The sequence below is a fragment of the Equus caballus genome, chromosome 7, assembly GCF_041296265.1.
Source record: "Equus caballus isolate H_3958 breed thoroughbred chromosome 7, TB-T2T, whole genome shotgun sequence".
Classification (NCBI taxonomy): Eukaryota; Metazoa; Chordata; class Mammalia; order Perissodactyla; family Equidae; genus Equus; species Equus caballus.
In genome coordinates this window covers 35,522,846-35,540,281 of record NC_091690.1, presented here as the reverse complement: position 1 = coordinate 35,540,281, position 17,436 = coordinate 35,522,846, and the positions used below count along the sequence as shown (strand labels likewise).

The following is a 17,436-nucleotide window of genomic DNA, read 5'->3' as shown; positions in this document are numbered from 1 at the left end:
GTCTGGTCCTGTTCTAACACCTGGGAATGAACCTCTTTTGAAAAATAGTATTTGAGTTTGGTGGCATCAGCCAGCCTGGGACACACCTCTCTATTTCTGGAATCGTTTCTGACCACAGGGGGATCATTGGAATTTGACCTCTGGAATCACCACAGTGATTGTTAGAGGTGATGTTATAGCTCTCACTGTGCAAAGAATATTGGACAGTACAAAGGATGGGCAATTGCCAGAGGAAGAGGAGACAAGCCTGTCTATCATCGGAGAGGGAGGTGTGAAAAAGGTTTAGGATCCTATACAAGTCACCACTCAACTAGCTCAACCAGGGGCCAAGCCAGGTTTCTTGGGGCCTGAATTTTTAGTATGTGGTAGCATATTCTTTTATTCTTTAAGTAAAAGAATTCACTAGTGTGAACGTGACTTTACCACGGCTCCTCCCAGAGCCTTGCCAGGAGCCTGTACAAAGGTCATTCGCTTCTTGGCAAATCTGCCCCCATGTAGAGCCCGAGCGAGTTCAGACTAAGCACGTAGGGGGATTCTCAGGGACAGCTGTAGTTTGGAACAAAGCAGGACAGTGCTGCTCAGCCCTCAGTGGGCATAAGACACACCTGGGGCCTGTGTTGAAATGCAGGCCATGCCTTACCTCCAGAAATTCTGCCATAGAGGCCGGCCCGGTGGCGCAGTGGTTAAGTTTGCGCATTCTGCTTCTCGGCTGCCCAGGGTTCACCAGTTTGGATCCTGGGTGAGGACATGGCACTGCTTGGCATGCCATGCTGTGGTAGGCGTCCCACATATAAGTAGAGGAAGATGGGCATGGATGTTAGCTCAGGGCCAGTCTTCCTCAGTAAAAAGAGGAGGATTGGCAGCAGTAAGCTCAGGGCTAATCTTCCTCAAAAAAAAAAAAAAAAGAAAGAAAAGAAAAGAAAAGAAATTCTGTCATAGTGGATCTGGGGTGGAGAGTTTGAGCCTGGATTTTTAATGAGTCTTCCAGAGGATTCTGATATGGGACATCTCGGGGTAAACTCTAAGAAACACTGATCCAGTCCAGCACTGTCGCCAGGAAGTGGTGTTGGAGAACGGGAGAGACTTGCCACAGTCCTAGAGCAAGTTGGCGGCTGAGGCAGAGCTGGAATGTGGGTCCTGTGTCCCCAGTTCTCTGTTCTTTCGGCGTGTCGTGCTATCCCTGGTCGGACTTCACTTCCTGAAGAAGGCAGGTTATTAACGGGGTAGGGACGTGACTGCTGTGAAGGGAAGGGAGGAGGTTGTGGGAACCCATACAGCCGGGTGGCTCGGGACTCTTGAAAGGTAAGAGACCCTGGGCCCCCCAGGCGAGCCCAGGTCGCTGGGGAGGGGACCTTTAATTGCTGGCAGGTGCGTTAGGCGTGAGGCAGAGCCTCCCAGAGTGGAATGTCAGTGGAATGGCACCTCAAAGCCTTCCGGAGCTCCCCAGGTCGGAGGTCACCATCAAAGGATCCTGACATCCAGGCAAGGCTCTGAGAGTAAAGCCAACATACTGACTTGTCTTGATAGGAACTTTGTTTGTTTGTTTGTTTTGGCTGGAGGTTTGGTCTAAACATGAAAATGGCTCATCTGCTGATGAATGAATCTCCTCTTCAACAGAAGTCTCTTCTGAAGACACCCGAAGGAGGAGACCAGCGGTAGGGAGGGCAGAAGTGGGCTCCGAGCCACCCTGAGTGACAGAGGGGACAATGGAGTAAAGGAAGTGGATAGGGAAGAAGGGGATGCCTTGACTGGTGGGAAACGTGGCCGCCTCCTGTGTCTGCAGACCCTGCTCTGTCTTTGCCCTCCTCTCAGGCTTGCCGAGGGGGACACCGCGCACGGCTTCCCTCTCTTTGAGGCTCCTCCATCAGGCCCAGGTCTGGGCCTGGAGGGCAGGCCTACGGTCCTTGAAGGTGGAGGAAGCCAGCACAGTCCTCAGATTAAAGGAGGAGGAAATTGCTTGAAGTTTCAAGAGGGCTGAGGAGCCCGATAGGCAGGGGGCATCAGGATGAGCAGCTTTTGACGGGGCTTCCTCACTGCACAGCCTTGGGGGGCCAGTCATGTGGTGTTCTGGAGTTGTATGACAAGTGGCCTGCTCTGGAGAGCGTGGTTACTCACTCACTCTGCTCACAGGGAGAAAGGGTGTGGACAGTGGAGAAGGAAGGAGCAAACTTTCCCTGAATACCCACTTCGTGTCAGCCTCTGGGCTGGGGCGTTCAGGTGGGCGAACAGAGAGGCCAGAGAGAAGGCTGGAGAGCGGGGCTGGGGGCGGGAGAGCGCAGCCGCCAGAGGAGGGCCGAGCCCCTTGAAAGCTGCTATTGTTTGAGGTCTCTGCTCAGAGGAGCCCCGAGTAAAAAGAGCTTGTTAGAGAGGGCCAGGCTGGAGACAAGCTGCTCTCAGAGAGCCAGTGAACCGTGCGAAATGACTTAAACTAACATCCCTGACTGCACTGGGCTGGGACCCAGGAGTCAGGGCCGTGTGCTCATCAGAAATTCATAGAAGGTGCCCCGCAGCTCGGCTTTCTCTGGCCGCCTTGTTCATTGAGCGGTTTTTTCTTTCCAGTCCCGCGGCTCTGAAAGGGAGACAGGGGCTGCCTGATGGGGAAGATCAAGTGGCCTTTGAAAACCTCTCTCGGAGTTTATTAAACCCCAGGGCCAGGGCAGGCCGACCTGGAGGCCCAGCCAGGTCTGGCTCCGCCCCCCTGGGCTCCCCTTAGGGAACCTGGCCTGTTCTCATGTCCCAAACTTGGCAGGCCTGTGCAGAGGGACAAGGGAGCTGGAGGCGGGGTGTGAGGGAGAGTGGGGTCCTGGAGGAACTGGAGTGAATACACTCATCTTTTTCCAGAAGACGGGGGAGAATGTGAGGGAGGGGGCCTGAGCTGGGTGGAGGCCCTTCACCCCCACAAATGACACAGGCCATCTCTCCTTGGGCCCCGCAAGGCACCCTCTGTTTCCTGCTGGAACTCTTCTCTCCACGACCTCTCCAGAGTGTTTGTGCAAAAGGTACACACAGACGAGAGTGGGCGGAGGCAAGGAACTGGAGGGTCTCTAGGCTGCATCACAGCTCAGTGACCAAGTAAGGGCAGGAATGAAGTTTCTCAGAGGCAGCCTCCCGTTTCCGGGATCTGGAGCCCCCTCAGAGACGAGAGGTAAGAGATCACACCTGCCTATGCTCAGCTTGCCCCACCCCCAACTCCAGAGGGACTGGTCTGGGCTGAGACAGCAGCCAAGCAGCCAGCTCAGGGTAGACACGCAGCACAGAACGCTCCCATGGAAGTGCTTTGTAAACTGTGAAGCTCTGAGTCAGTGTAAAGGGTAGTTACTGTAGGTTTGCTCCTCCTGCAAATACTTACCAAGGGCCTCCTATGTGCCAGACACTATCCTAGATGCTGGACATAAGTGGGGAGCAGCAGTTACCTTACTGTTAGTGAGGGGGTGGGGACGGGAGGGGTGTCAGGTCTGTAATCAACACGTGTGATTCTAAACCTGGATGCACCGCTTACTAGCCGGTGACCCCAGGGGATTCCAGCCCTTCTCTGAGTCCAGGGAGAGAGGAGCAGAGCCAGCAGGAGGGCCTGTCTCCACATTCAACCCGAGCAGCTCCCTTTTACCAGCTTACATCCTTGGGATCTGAGTCTGATTTCTTTTGAAAAGACAGTTCAGCTTATTTTAGAAAATTGAAAACCATCAAGCTAATCTCCTCCCCCCTCAGTTTAATCTTTTCATCTTCTTTCATTTATTGGGCCCCCTTCCCAGACCATCCCAAGGCTCCTTGCTTTCCGCTCCTGCACCCCTCACGGGACAGACGCCTCCCTAGAAGGAGACTGATCTTTCCCGAGAGGCTTTGGGTTTGGAATCCAGGTCAGGCCTCTTTATACTTCTCCTTTAAACAAATTCGAAGTCCTTTAAAGTTTTTCCTAAGGGTCTTTTTCTTGGTAACTGTAGAGAATAAACAGATGGGGACAGTCTGAAGATAGAAAGCTAGAGTTCAGAGTCATATATGGTAACTGCCCCTGAACCTTGACTAGACTGCAAGGTGTAGGAAATGGCCATATTTCCCCGAGGCTCAGGCCTCTTTCTCCAGGACCCGGGCACCTAATCAGCACATGGGAAGACTTACCTCCTAAGTGAAGGGCAGTCCTAGTCTCCTCTTGGAAACATGGGCCAACCTTGTCCTGCAGATCCAGGAGGCCAGGAGGACGTTGGGACGGTCGGTAATGGTGATGGTCCTTTTAGCTTGGTATTCTTGGAGTCAGACAACCAATCAAATTTGGGCTGGCAGAGAGGTTTCAGCTCATATACCAACTCTTCCTGACTGGGAGTAAGCTGCTTGGAGTGCTCTGTTTAGACAGATCTCGAGACTGATGTGATTATTATTATTATTATTATTATTCTGAGAGAGTTATTATCCACTTGCTCTGCTGCCGTGGGCACAAGTTGCAGGAATGGTGGACTCTGTGCTGTTTCTCCCCCTCCTGAACCAAATGAAAAGAGGGGAGAGTTACAGAATAAAATATTTTTCTGAATAAAAGAATGAGACCAAATGACCTGACAACAGGCTAGAATATTTGAATTTGGGACCTGTGCCCAAAAGCTGGTACATATGTTCACTGTATGCTCCCTCATAGCACCGTGGATCCTAAAGCTGGTGAGGACTTCCAAGAGAAATTAGACCTTTGTGCTTTTCAAATTATTCTTTTATAGGCTTACATTGATAAGCTCTTCTTTCAAGGAAATGTTACACAAAAGCATAAACAAATACAACAGCTAACGTTGAACTGCTCTGGTTGAAACGGGCAGTGGAACTTGGGGTTCTGCCTGCTGTGAGCTCCTCCCTCCCACCCACCTCATGCCTCTCTCTCCCTGCCCTCTCGTGGCTTCCCAGCAGCTCCTTGAAGCTGCTCATCTACTCCTCCTTTCCACTTTTAGGAGGACATTTTCAAATACTTTTGGAGAGGCGGAGGAACTGAGACCCAGGAATCCGAGTTAAATTAGACTGAGTTCATTGCACACTTATCTGGCAGCTGTGTCCTGTTTATACACCTTCACAGACGCCACTGTCTCCCTGACCTGCGTCCTCAGCCTGTCTCTAGTCCTCTCACTCTCAAGCAGCAAACAGCCTCCTACTTTTTTTCCTTTTTAACCTTCTTCATCCTGGCTGCTCCCCGGCCTTGCTGTGCACACCCTTACGACATGGCCACACGCCTCCTCCCTCTCCATGCCCGCAGCTCAATGGGGATCCCAAGTCCTGCTCCGCAGCCTGGGCTGCTTCTTGGTATCATCGGCCCCTTCCTCTCCCCATCATATGCCCACCTCCTCTTACTCTCTAGGTCCAGAGTGGCCTCTAACTCTCCACATGTGGATGGGAAGGGGACAACGGCAGCCCAGGACTCCAGCCCTCTGGGAAAGTTCTGGAACAAGCATCTGGCTCTGTGCCCAGAGCCCGCTCTGTCCTTCCGCACCTCCTCCATCTCCTAACCTGTCCCCTGTCCTTCTTCAGACTCACTGTCTAGATGTACCACCTGTCTGGTTCTCTTGCCCCCTTTCCTGTGCTTCTGTCCATACCGCTCCCTGAAATGCACTTCTGTCAAAACTTCTCCTCTGTTTCAGTTTAAGAGCCTTTAGGAAGCCAATTTCTTCCCATGAGCCTCCCTAGATTGAAGGAAAGTAAAGCTATTTTTCCCCAATATTTCAACCCATTCATCCTTACTTAGCATAAGACCCACTGGCACGTTGTGCTGGGCGTCACTCCAGGATTCGTTTGTTTTGCTCTTGGGCGCTGAGCACTGGTGTCTTCCTGATTTATTTTGTGGTCTGTGTGTCCTCTGCATCTAACCACATAAGCACGGCTGTTTGAGACTGTAGCCCACAGGCAGTCACCTAATAAAGAGAGGACAATGAGGAAAGTAAACAGGCCCCGCAGAGGGCTGGCGGGCTGCGTGCGCATCGCTGTGCGGGGCCTGACGTGGAAGGAGGCAGAAGGAGGGGGTGACTTGTAGTTCAGGTTCTTCCTCACCCGTGGGGAACGTTAGACCTACGTCAGCCGGGCTTCCCAGCTTCGACCCAAGTCTCCACATTCTAGGTTGGGGTCAGGGACCTCAGCTTTACTGACAGCTCTCTCCTTACCTCCTCACCCCTCCCCACCAAAAGGAGAGCAAGGGGCTGGCTGTAGTTCAGTGCCTGTCAACTGACTCAGTGGGAGGAAACACTAACCACTCCCAGCACTGCTCACTGGAGCCGGGTAAACTCCGCACGCCACCGTTTACTTTGCTGTCAGGAACCCCTCAGCTTACCACAGAGCAGAAGCCCTGAGGACCAGGACCCCCACCATGCCTCCTCTGCTCACTCCCTGCCCACCAGAGGAGACCCCGCCTTTCTCTCTCCAGCCGTAGACGCTTCCATGGTCCCTTTCTGCCCTTCGGCCCACACTCTACCTCTATCTCTTGCTCCATATTTCTCCCCCACGCTCCTCCTCCTCCTGTCTCTTTCCGTCCGTCCCTGGATCCTTCCTAAATCCCCCTGCAGACCTGACGTCCCTCAGCTGCTGAAGGGTGGAGGAGCTCACCCCTCAGAGCAGAGAGATGGGGCAAGGGGAGACGAGGTCCCGAGAGAGCAGGATTTGTCCCCTCTTTGTTTCTTCCTCACTCCACGCAGCCCTGGGTTATGAACCGCTGACTGGGGGGCCTGAGTTCAGGCTGAGGGGTATGAGTGGAATAGGGAGCAGAGGAACTGTGGACGGCCTGAGGCCTTCGGATGAGAGAAGAGGAAGGCAACTCTGCTTGCTCAGACTTCTGGGGAGGTGACTTGAGGAGTTTTGAGTCAGGAGTGAGGGTGTCATAGATTTTGGACCTCACTTTGCATTCACTCAACTATTTCACCACATGACAGCCTCAGCCTCCCTGATGGCCTCCCCCACCCCCACCTCTCCTAGGAAATCTGCAGCCTGAGCCAAGGTTTTCTCTTTGGCTCCACTTGGAAGTGCAAACCTTATGGGCTTGAGATGAAACATATGCTGCTCTGGAATGTGGCTATTAGCCAAGGGAATGCTCAGAGGCCCCTGCAGAATCTGCAGCCATCTGCCTGGGGTTGAGCTGGGGGGTGTAACAGACCATCTGGGGCCAGGAAGGAGCAATGGCGGCTGAGGGCACCTTTCTTCTCCTCACCCCACTTAGGACCAGTGCCTCCTTCAACACTCAAGTGGGTCTCAATGTACTGCATTTCCTCCCCCAGGGAGACCCAAAGCTAGGCTCAGCCTCAGATGCCACGGGCCCAAGCCACAGGCTCCAAAGGGAACAGGTGCTGATTAGTATGGCATTTTGCATATTCTTTGAATGTTATTCATTTCCTGCCAAAAGACACAAACAATTTCCCCTGCCGCTGCCGTCTTCCCCTGGGAACCCACAACATTTTCCGTTCTCTCTCTTCAGCTCCATGCGACTTGTTATCCGGGCCCTCTGAGGCCTTTGCTGACCCTTCTCCTATAGCTGCCCCACCCTCTCAGGCCCTGAAGGTCCAGCGGGAAAACCCCCACTTGGATGAGTCCTTGATGCCCAGCTTGCCCTCTCTGGTGTGGTCAGAGAGCACATGCTCAGGCCCATCCTTAGCTTCTACAAAGCTCAGAAATAGATCCGCTTCTTGAAATGAGGATTCCTGACCCCCTCTCCACCCGGGAAGGCCCTGCCTGTGCTTTCTTGGATGGCTGCAGGGCCGGGCTGGAAAGCCTCTGGTAGGGACTAATCACCAGGGATGGGTGGTTGGTCGCGAGAGAGAGGCAGCTGGTGGAGCCCCCACCAAAGTCCAGGATCAGAGAAGTCCATTCTGTGCATTTCTGGAAATTGCCGGGAGTGGGGGTTTGGCAAGCAGATAGGCTTAGGGGATTCTTAGGGGTTGGAAAGGACCTTAAAGATTACTTAATTCAACACTGTTCAAGTTTTGTTATTGATTGTTTTAACTTGTGAAGAGTCTAAGAGCCAGAGAATGAAAGCAATTTTCCTGGGGCTGTTTTGTGGGTCAGTGGCAGAGCTGGAAACAGAGGCAGGGACTCTGGACTCCCGGTCCAGTGCTATTTTCACAGGACACTATCTCTTGAGCACTGTTGTGAGAATTTCACCGTGTCCCCAGAGTGCTTGGGAGGTGGCAGGTGCTTCCATGGGACTCGTGCCTCCCTGGCCTTTGAGCGGCTCTCCTAGCCTCTACTGAGAGGGATGGATTCACTGTGGATGGATGTTACCCGTTCCTCAGATGAACCCCAGAACCACATGGGGGCGATCAGACATACTTTGGGAGAAATGTCTGCTTCTCAGAGGACTTGCTTCCCCAGTTTCAGCCCCTGCTGCCTTAAACGTGTTTCGTACCACGTGTTCTACTCCTCAGCCACGGCTAATTTGAGAAGGAATAGACGTCCAAGACCAACCAATATATTGGCTGGACAATGGCCATTCGGTTTTTCTCTCTTAAGAGTTTGAAATAAAAAAAGCACAAACTACGTGGCCATTTAGTTGTAGGAAACTAGACTAAAACTCCAGTGAGGACTTGAGTTAAGATCATTTGATGAAAGCACAGGGAAATCAAAATTACACACAGAGAGGAGTTGAGACAGGAGACTATATAGCCCAGGAGGAGAGAGAACTATGTGGCCTGGCACTTCATTTATTTGAAATCTTTTTGTTCCTACATAGCTGTCCCCGTATCCACATTTTATATGTGAATGGGTTTCTGCCCCTTGTGACCAAAAGGACTTTGACCAGAAGTGATGAGGTAGAGAGTATTTTAGCATAAAAGTCCCCAAACAAGCCCAACTCAAATAAGCTTGGATGACAGTTGCTAATGGGCGAGGCACATTCCCACTGTCAAGGCAGAGATGGGACTTCTGGGGATAGAGAATTAGGGACTGCTTCCATCCAATATGATGTTACTAGGGGAGGAGAACTCAGCCATTGGCCCCTACTACTTCCCTCCATCTTCCTTTAGGGAAAATGTTCATATGATGTGTGGTACCCTAACTTGAGAAGCCCTCTGTATCCTGCTTCATCTCCTTGAGAGCGTACGAATGAATGTAACTCTTACCTGGTGGAGAAACATCCAGTGTATCCAGTATTTTCCTCCTCTCCCCTAGAAATACCATAGTGTGTGTGTGTGTGCGTGCGTGCATGTGTGTGTGTGTGTGTGTGTGTGTGTGTGTGTGGATGGTGGGGTTGGTGGAGATGACTGAGCGACAGCCAGCTGATTTCCAGAACATGGGTTTGAGGGGACAAGGACATAATCAGCTACATCTAAGTTGGCTCAAGGACTCCAGGGTTTTTGAAGGAGGCAACAGACTCATGAGTATGCCCCACACTGGCTCCAAGCAAAGAAACCAGCCCCGCCCCAGAACTCCCAGGCACCCTCCCATCTGGAAGACAGAGCTGTATCTTGCAGCAAAGCTCCATCTGCCAGCCAGATGAGCAGTACCTGTAAAAACTTCCCACATCAAGCCTTGTGGGGCTAATGTCTCTTCCAGAGCCGCTGACAACAGCAAAACGATTCCAGAACTACATGTCCCAAAGGGCTCAGAGATTCTTGCCTTTGAGAACAGAGTAGAGAGTCTGATGTTGTCCACAGACATCCCAGGAAGGACTGGTTGCAGCGGGAGAGGGCCAGGACAAAAAGGTGAAAGATTAGGGAAGAAAAGCAGGTTGTCAGAAAGAGGTCCCTACCTCCTTTGTAGCAAAAATTGCCACCACTTGCGGAGTGCCTCCAACACGCCAGGCGTCTTACAGACATGACTTCACTTAGTTCTCACAACCCTGCAGAATATGTATTCTTTCCTCATTTCACAGGGGAAGAAACTGCAGCTTCGAGACGGGGAGCAGGTTTTCAAAGATCACAGGATTGTCACCATGCCTGCTGCTTGATGCCTAAGTGAAGTCGAGCCACCTTCCAGATACCAGGAGACCCATATGGGGAAACGTTGATAAAACTGAGCTCAAAGACAGGAAGTCAATTTCCCAAACCTCAGTCTTGGCCCTCTGGGAACTGATAGTCTAGAGAAAAAAGAAAGGCTAAGAGCAGAGTTCCTGAAAGTAACATGAGTGTCTTTTTTAATAAACATGCCAAAGCTTGACTATCCAAAAATGCATGCCATGCCTTTGAAAGCAGGCCCCTTGGAAAGCTGGGTTCCATCAAACAGTCTTAGAGTCCCTCTTTGGCAATGGCTTCAGGGCTTGCAAACATCCCTTTGAAAATCTTCAGTTGTGGCAAATCTTCTTCTTCACCCTCTGGGGCAGTTTTGATTTTGGGGCAAGAGCCAGAAGTCATTTCGGATTTGGGTGTGTAATCAAACTGGGTTGTATTATTTGGAATCCAAATGAGGTGCGAGCCTCACACAGAAAAGTGCCTAGTGTTGTCGAAAATAAAGTGGAGCCCTCAGGATTCGATTGAGAGATGAGCCCAAGAGTCCTTCAGGGTCTGAAATGCCCGTGCCCAGGCAGGAGGTGCGGGGGCGGCCTTGAACAAGATCTGGAGGTCTTCACAGGGTGAGACATGATCAAACCCGATCAGGGCATAAGTAAAAACACACACGGTCCCATAAAGTGGCCTGGGAAGGATGCCACATTAATAAAAGGGAAAAATGCAGAGGAATGTGTGAGGAGGGAGCTGTTAAGAAAACGCAAGTGCCTATAAACTCTGCTCTGCAAATGCCCCCACCCCAGCCACACCATGGCTCCAACTTGTTTTTCATTAGCCCTCAAGAAAGGCCTTAAAGAAACCAGCCTATTCGTGGAGGCTGCAGAGCATGGAGCTGGACACCCAGCCACTTCCCTTCCACGTGTCTCTGGGTCTCACTGCCCTTGAGTAATAACGTTCCTCCGGGAATGTCTTACTCGTACTGTGGCCTTGGCAGGCCAGGATGCTTGGTACAAGGGAGAAAGTTAGAGTGAATCCAGGTGAAATGAGGACTATTGTTTCCACTCTGGTGCATTCTGAAACGCTACTTACATAATAGGACTCACACCCTTCATATCCCCAAATTGGCATTGGGACCAGCCAGTCTGCTGGCAGTTGGCCAAAGCCTTATCACATTTCCAGGACCCAATGAAACAGGAAATGGGCTCAAACTATCATCAGAGAGTTAGCTCTCAGGTGGGACTTCCTGATAGTCAATAATCAGAAGTGCAAGCACCAGGGCCCGGTGGTGCAGCAGTTGAATGTGCACGTTCCGCTTCGGTAGCCTGGGGTTTGCCGGTTCGGATCCCGGGTGCGGACATGGCACCGCTTGGCAAGCCATGCTGTGGCAGGCATCCCACATACAAAATAGAGGAAGATGGGCATGGATGTTAGCTCAGGTCAGTCTTCCTCAGCAAAAAAAAGAGGAGGATTGGCAGCAGATGTTAGCTCAGGGCTAATCTTCCTCAAAATAAATACATAAATGAAGATTGAAATTAAAAAAAAAAAAGAAAAGAAATGCAAGCACCAAAAAGAGTTCAGAAGGGAAGGAGGAGACCTGGGCTGTACCGTGGAGGAGCTCCTGGTTTACGGAGTACGGGGGGAGACACTGCCATGAGCATGAAGGCAAACTGAGAGAAAAACCTACAAAGGTAAGCACATTGGCAAAAATGATCAAGTAAGCCCTTAGCATTTAGGAAGCTGGAAAGACAGGAACGCGGGAAGGAAGGGACTAGCTAGCATCTCATGGTGTCACTCACTGCAGTCTTGAGGAGAAGAGGAATCTGGCAGCTGAGATCTGAAGCCAAGAGAAGCGTGGGATTGAGGTGGAAATGCCCCGGGGAGGGGCCCCTGGAGCTTTGGTGGCAGCATTTGCGGTGCTTGGTAATGGCGGAGGACAGCTGAGCTCAGGAGACTGGGCTAGGACACGCCTTGCTGGAGTGGAGAGTTCAAACTAGTGCAAGTGGTTTGTGCAAGTCGTTTGACCGTAGGGAGGACAGTTGTGAGATTCCATTGGAGTGACTAAATCCTGAAAAATGTAACCTAGGAGGCCATAAAGTCACTCAAAGATCCCTGAAAACTGAGCTGTATTCCTGCCTCTGTGCCTGGAAGCAGAAACCTAGGTGCACTTGGTCGTTGGGGTCCCTCCCAGCCTAGGAAGTTTGGCTCCTCGCTCTGAGATGATGGTGAAACGTTTGCGCTCCACCCCGACTTCTGCAGGTTGTGGTCACAGGCAGAGCTGTGCTGATTGTCTTTGCTCTGTGCAAAAGGAATCTGTGCCGGCACCCAAGGATCAGGAAGCAGCTGAGATGCCTCCAGTTAATACTGCAACCCGAATACCTCCTAAAAGGAGGCTCAGCCGGGAGACCTGACAGAATCCGCATTGTTCAGCCAGACAGCTGGGAGCAGCTGCAGGGTCCCTGGGTCTCCCTGAGCATAGGGATTGTGAATAGTCTTCAGCCCGGGCTTACAGACATCCTGTGAGATCAGTGAAGAGCCAGCATGTCTGGTGTGGGCAATAATCACTGGCCAGTGAGAATCAAGGACAGAGGACTTCAGGAGCTCATATTCTTACCTAAAAGAGGTTCCAATGACATGTTGTGGAAGGCTGGGAAAAGGAGCCAAGAATGCAGGGAACTGTCGGGGTGGAGTTGGGGCACAGGGTCTTCCTATCATCTTTGGAGCAGCTGCCTAAGTGCCACCCACTCCCAGCCCAAGCTCCAGATGGCATTAACAGTGCAACAGGCCAAGTCATTGTCCCGAGGACTTGGGAAATTGTTCCTCCCCGAGAGGGAGCCCAACCAGGAATTCAATCACAGAATCACATAATTTTAGAGCTAGAGCTGACCTCAAAGATCATCCAATTTATTACTTTCACTTTAAAGTGCTTAGGAAAGTGAGACAACCTATTCAAAGGCACTGCCTCATTAGTGTCCAAGCCAGAACTTAAAGCTCGAGTCTCTTGACTTGAAGGCCAGTGGTCAGTCTCTTGCTGCTCTGGAGGAAGCCACTCAACCCAGCTCCCCAGAAGCTGGCAGGGGTGAAGACTAAGGTGAAAGGGGCAGAAATTGGGCAATACACTGTGTACATTTCAACATAAAGTGATCAATGTACAGATGAGATGCACAGCTAGAGGCAAATGAACATTAAGGATTTGAGGGAGTGAGCAGTGGTGGAAAGAGTAGGGAGCTATGAGTCAGTAGACCTTGGTCAAGGTTCCAATTCTACCACTCATTCACTACGTAACCAGGAAAACTTTACTTAATCTTTCTGAGCCACAGTTTATTCATCTGTTAAGTGGGGCTAAAGATACTATAGAATTCTTGTGAGAAATAGCATATGTAAAAATACTTCGCATACAGAAATGGACAAATATTAGTTGTTACTACAATTGTTGGGATTATCAAGGGCGAGGCTATTGAGTTTGGAGGCTGGAATGGTAATGGAGGGATTCTCCTGGTTCTCTGAGCTTCTCAGTAGAAGAGGGAAATCCAATAATTGACGAGAGTTTCTACTTCGTCTTAGACGTGTTCTTAGGTAGCTCACTTAGGTAGGGCACAATCCAAGGCCCAGTGGAAGTTCAGCCGCTCAGTGAGGAGCCTTCAGGATGAGGATTCCCAGTCTTCGTTTTCTGCCCCAAGAGTCCCGGACTTCCCCGAGAGTGCGCCTCTTGCAAGAAGGAATGAAGCCTGATACTTCTCAACCTGAACAGGATCCCTCTCAGCTGTCTGGTGGGGAAGAGTGGAGTCAAGAGGAGAGGAGAGGAAAGGGGGCTGCCAGCCATGAGGCCCACATGTTTCAGCCGAAGCCACTTGAAGCCACGTGGACAGAGGGACCCACAGCATCCTCTCTAGCAGGTCTGATGATCACTGTCCTCCTGACTTTTGGTGCCAGCCTTGGGTGGGAAGTTGTGGCTCAGGCATTAAACTAGGGGGGCTGCATGGAGTACCAAGAAGTAGAAGGGTTTGGAGAAGGGAGGGTCCTATTGTGTTGCAGCCCAGAGCAGCAGCTTTTCATAGGTAACAACCCTGCTGTGCAGGCTGAGGTCATTCCTGGCACCAGCTCCCCACTCACTGCAGACGCCTGCAGGTCTGTTTTAATATCTTCAGCAACCACATTCCTAAGCAGGGTGGGTAAGAGGCTTTCTGGACAAGACTGCTTTCCATCAGAAATTATTCCAATTCGCTAGGGTCAGATATTTCAGAGAGAGCTGGATTGTTTTTTCTTTTTAAAGAAGAAAATAAAAATTCAGAAGGAATGACTAAATGCAGAAACCAGGAGCACAGCAAGGTCCTGAGGACTAGAGAAGGGAGCAGGAGCCATAAACGAGGGAGAAAAGATATAGGGGGCTGGGAAAGCATCTCCTTTTGGGTGGGGGCTAGCCCAGCCAGGCTGTTCTTAGATCCTGATGAGTTTACCTACTACTATCATTCATTCAATCATTCACTCAACCCACACTTGACTTCCACTCTATGCCAAGTGCTGTGCTAGGAATACAAAGAAGTTGTATTACTTATCTATTTCTGTGTAACAAATTACTGTCAAACTTACTAGCTTAAAACAACACATGTTTATTATCTCACAGTTTCTGTGGGCCAGGAGTCTGGGCACAGATTAGCCAGGCCCTCTGCTTCAGGGACTCTCACCAAGCTGTAATCAAGGCTGTGGCCAGGGCTGTCGTCTCATCTGAAGTCTTAGTTGGGGAAGGATTTAATTCCAAGCTCACACAGTAGTTGGCAGAATTCAGTCCCTCAAAGGCTGTTGGACTGAATGCCTCAGTTCCCAGATGGCTGTTAGCCAGAGGCTGCCCTCAATTCCTTGCCACATGGGCCTCTCCTCTGTGTCAGCTTGCTTCATCAAAGCATGCAAGCAGAGAGGCAACAAGAGAGTCTGCTAGTGAGTCAGAAGTCACAATTTGATGTGACCTACTGATAGAATGACATCTCATCGCCTTTGCCGTATTCTATTGGTTAGAAGCAGTCACAGATCCCACCCACACTCCAGGGGAGGGGATTACACGGGCCTGTGAAGACCAGGATGCAGGATGGTCAGGGACCATCTTAGAGTCTGCCTGACACAGAAGTCGCATTGCTTCCTGCCCTCAGGTAACTCAGAGTCAACAATGATGACAGTTATAATAATAATAATGGCGAATGCAATGTACTGAATGCTTACAGTGTGCCAGAAACTGTGCTAGAGTCTTTTATATACATTTGCTTTTAATCTCTGTTAGATAGGGTACAACGGTTATCTCCTTTTTTTTTTTTTTAAAGATTTGTTATTATTTTTTTTCCTTTTTCTCCCCAAAGCCCCCGGGTACATAGTTGTATATTCTTCGTTGTGGGTCCTCCTAGATGTGGAATGTGGGATGCCGCCTCAGCGTGGTTTGATGAGCGGTGCCATGTCCGTGCCCTGGATGCGAACCAACGAAACACTGGGCCGCCTGCAGCGGAGCGTGCGAACTTAACCACTCGGCCACAGGGCCAGCCCACCGTTATCTTCTTTTGAGGTGAGAGAATAGTCTCAGAGAGATCATAGTAGTGAGAGATCTAGGAGTTTTTGAACTCTAATTTTTCAGACTTCAAAGGCTTTGCTCTTACCCCCTTGGTTATATGCCTCCCAGAAAAATTGCAATAGAACATGGAAAGTGCTCTAACGGCCCCTCTGTTTGGGGGTGCTGGGGAAGGCAGGCCAGAGGTGGTGACATGGAAGGAGCACTGTACATAACAGCGGCAGGACCCTAGAGGGAGTCCAGGGAACAGAAGAGACACACTCCTTTGCTCTTGAGGAGCCCTTGAGGCTCAAGTGGGGAACCAGACCCAAGAAGCAGTCTCAGGGCCCTTGCAAGGAATGGCAGCAAGTGCAGACTGAACAGCTGTTTCAAAGAGCTCTAAAGAGATGTGGAAGCCAGTGGCTGTTTAGATTAGTTTTCTAATTGGCTGAGTGTTAGCAAAGCCTCTTGTGTATACAATGAGAATAGTTAATCTTGTCTATTTGTATATCCACTCATGTTCTGTCACTGCCCGATCTTCTCAGCTGTTTGCCTCTTACTGTCGGTTTTAGGCCAAGAGAGGGTTTAAGTCTATGGGACTCTTCCTATGTGGCCCCCAGCACAGGTGGGCAGCAGGAGGAAAGCAATGAAGAGGAAGATGATCCCAACACTCCCCGATGCCCACCCTCATCACTGCCCGCCTGTCTTGCCATAACAGCCCCCTCCCACTCCCAGTTAGTCTCCCTTCCTGCCGCCACCATCTCCCTCACACACTCATTCCAGTCATTGGAACCCGTACATTCGCAGGAAGTGGCCTCACAGAGTCACCGCACAGCTTCATAACAAACCTGGAAGTTAGGCTTTATTATGCCAAATGGGAAGCTCCCCAGAGAGGTTAGGTAACTTGCCTCCCACACAGCTAGCAAGTGTCTGAGCCGAGATTTGGACTCAGAGCCCTTCAGTTCTTGCCCCCCGACCAATGAACCGCCGCAATTCTATTATGGGCTTCTGCAGCAATGAGGCCAGAAGCCCTGACTCCCTGAAACATCCCAAATTTGGTGGTTCCCTCTCAAATCAGATTGTAGTCACCTTTAGATCAGAGACCAAGATATGAACTTCTCCCACAGTTCTCCAAGTGCAGGCACAAAGTAAACATTTATGCTTGATTGACAATGAAAGAGGGAAAGATGACAACAAGGTTGGGAGGACATCTAAGGATATAAAGGTCCTCTTTCAGATGCAGAAATGACCCCTCTGACAGAGGTGGCTTCTTCCTATGTCAAGATTCACTCACCTCTCCGTGTCTCTCTCAGCTGCTTCTTTCCCTGGAAACTTATCTTTGGCTTCTAGGTGTCTGTTAACGATTTTCTTTCCTTCATGACCTAAGTGTGGTCAAAATTGCTCCTTGTAATCGCTCCAAGTTCAGCCAGTCAGACATGCACTTAAACACATACACTTTGTGGGGGAGGGGCGAGGGAGGAGAACCTCTTTATACAGGGTGATGCTCACAACAGACCTGGGAAGAGATGGCAAGGAGAAGGTCTCCTTTTCGATGACATTCAACAAATGGGACTGATGTGGCCAGATTTGTTTTTTTTGGGATTGTCTTTCAGAGAATTATAAAGAGATGACTATATGAATGAGATAGACAGGAGGTTAGTGACGTGTTGGTTTCCTCAGTCTCTACCAATCTCATATATAACCATAGCCACTATTGATTAAGCACTTTCTATGAGCCAGACACTTTACTAAATGCTCTACAAAAATGATCATGGTTAGTCTTCAAAACAGTCCTGTAAAGGAGCGTTAGTATTATCCCTGTTGGAAACTGAGGCTCCCGGAGGCTAGGTAGACCGTTCAAAATCACACAGTAAGTATAAGAGCCCTGATTTGAACCCAGGCTGCCTGACCCCAAAACCTTTGCCCTTAATCTCTTATGCCTGAGAGAGACTGATGACTGAGAGGGACTCAGTGAAAACGCCTGTTCTTCCACTCAGGCTGGGACTTGTGGTAGAACGAGAAAGA

The 17,436-nt window shown here is 50.4% G+C and overlaps 2 long non-coding RNA genes across 3 annotated transcripts in view; one reads left to right on the top strand and one right to left on the bottom strand.

Moving 5' to 3' along the window:
* LOC111774249 (uncharacterized) overlaps nucleotides 1-17,436 on the top strand; it is a 73,624-nt gene that overhangs the window by 35,712 nt on the left and 20,476 nt on the right. For both annotated transcript variants that reach the window (XR_002809124.2, XR_002809123.2), the window contains exons 2-3: nucleotides 13,633-13,777; nucleotides 15,230-15,429. This is a non-coding gene — a long non-coding RNA (uncharacterized lncRNA). The remainder of the gene's footprint in view (nucleotides 1-13,632; nucleotides 13,778-15,229; nucleotides 15,430-17,436) is intronic.
* On the bottom strand, nucleotides 353-11,879 carry LOC138925120 (uncharacterized). Its single transcript, XR_011440895.1, has 4 exons — nucleotides 9,692-11,879; nucleotides 5,707-5,876; nucleotides 4,117-4,471; nucleotides 353-1,687 (listed from the first exon to the last, which is right to left on the bottom strand). It is a non-coding gene; the product is annotated as an uncharacterized lncRNA (long non-coding RNA).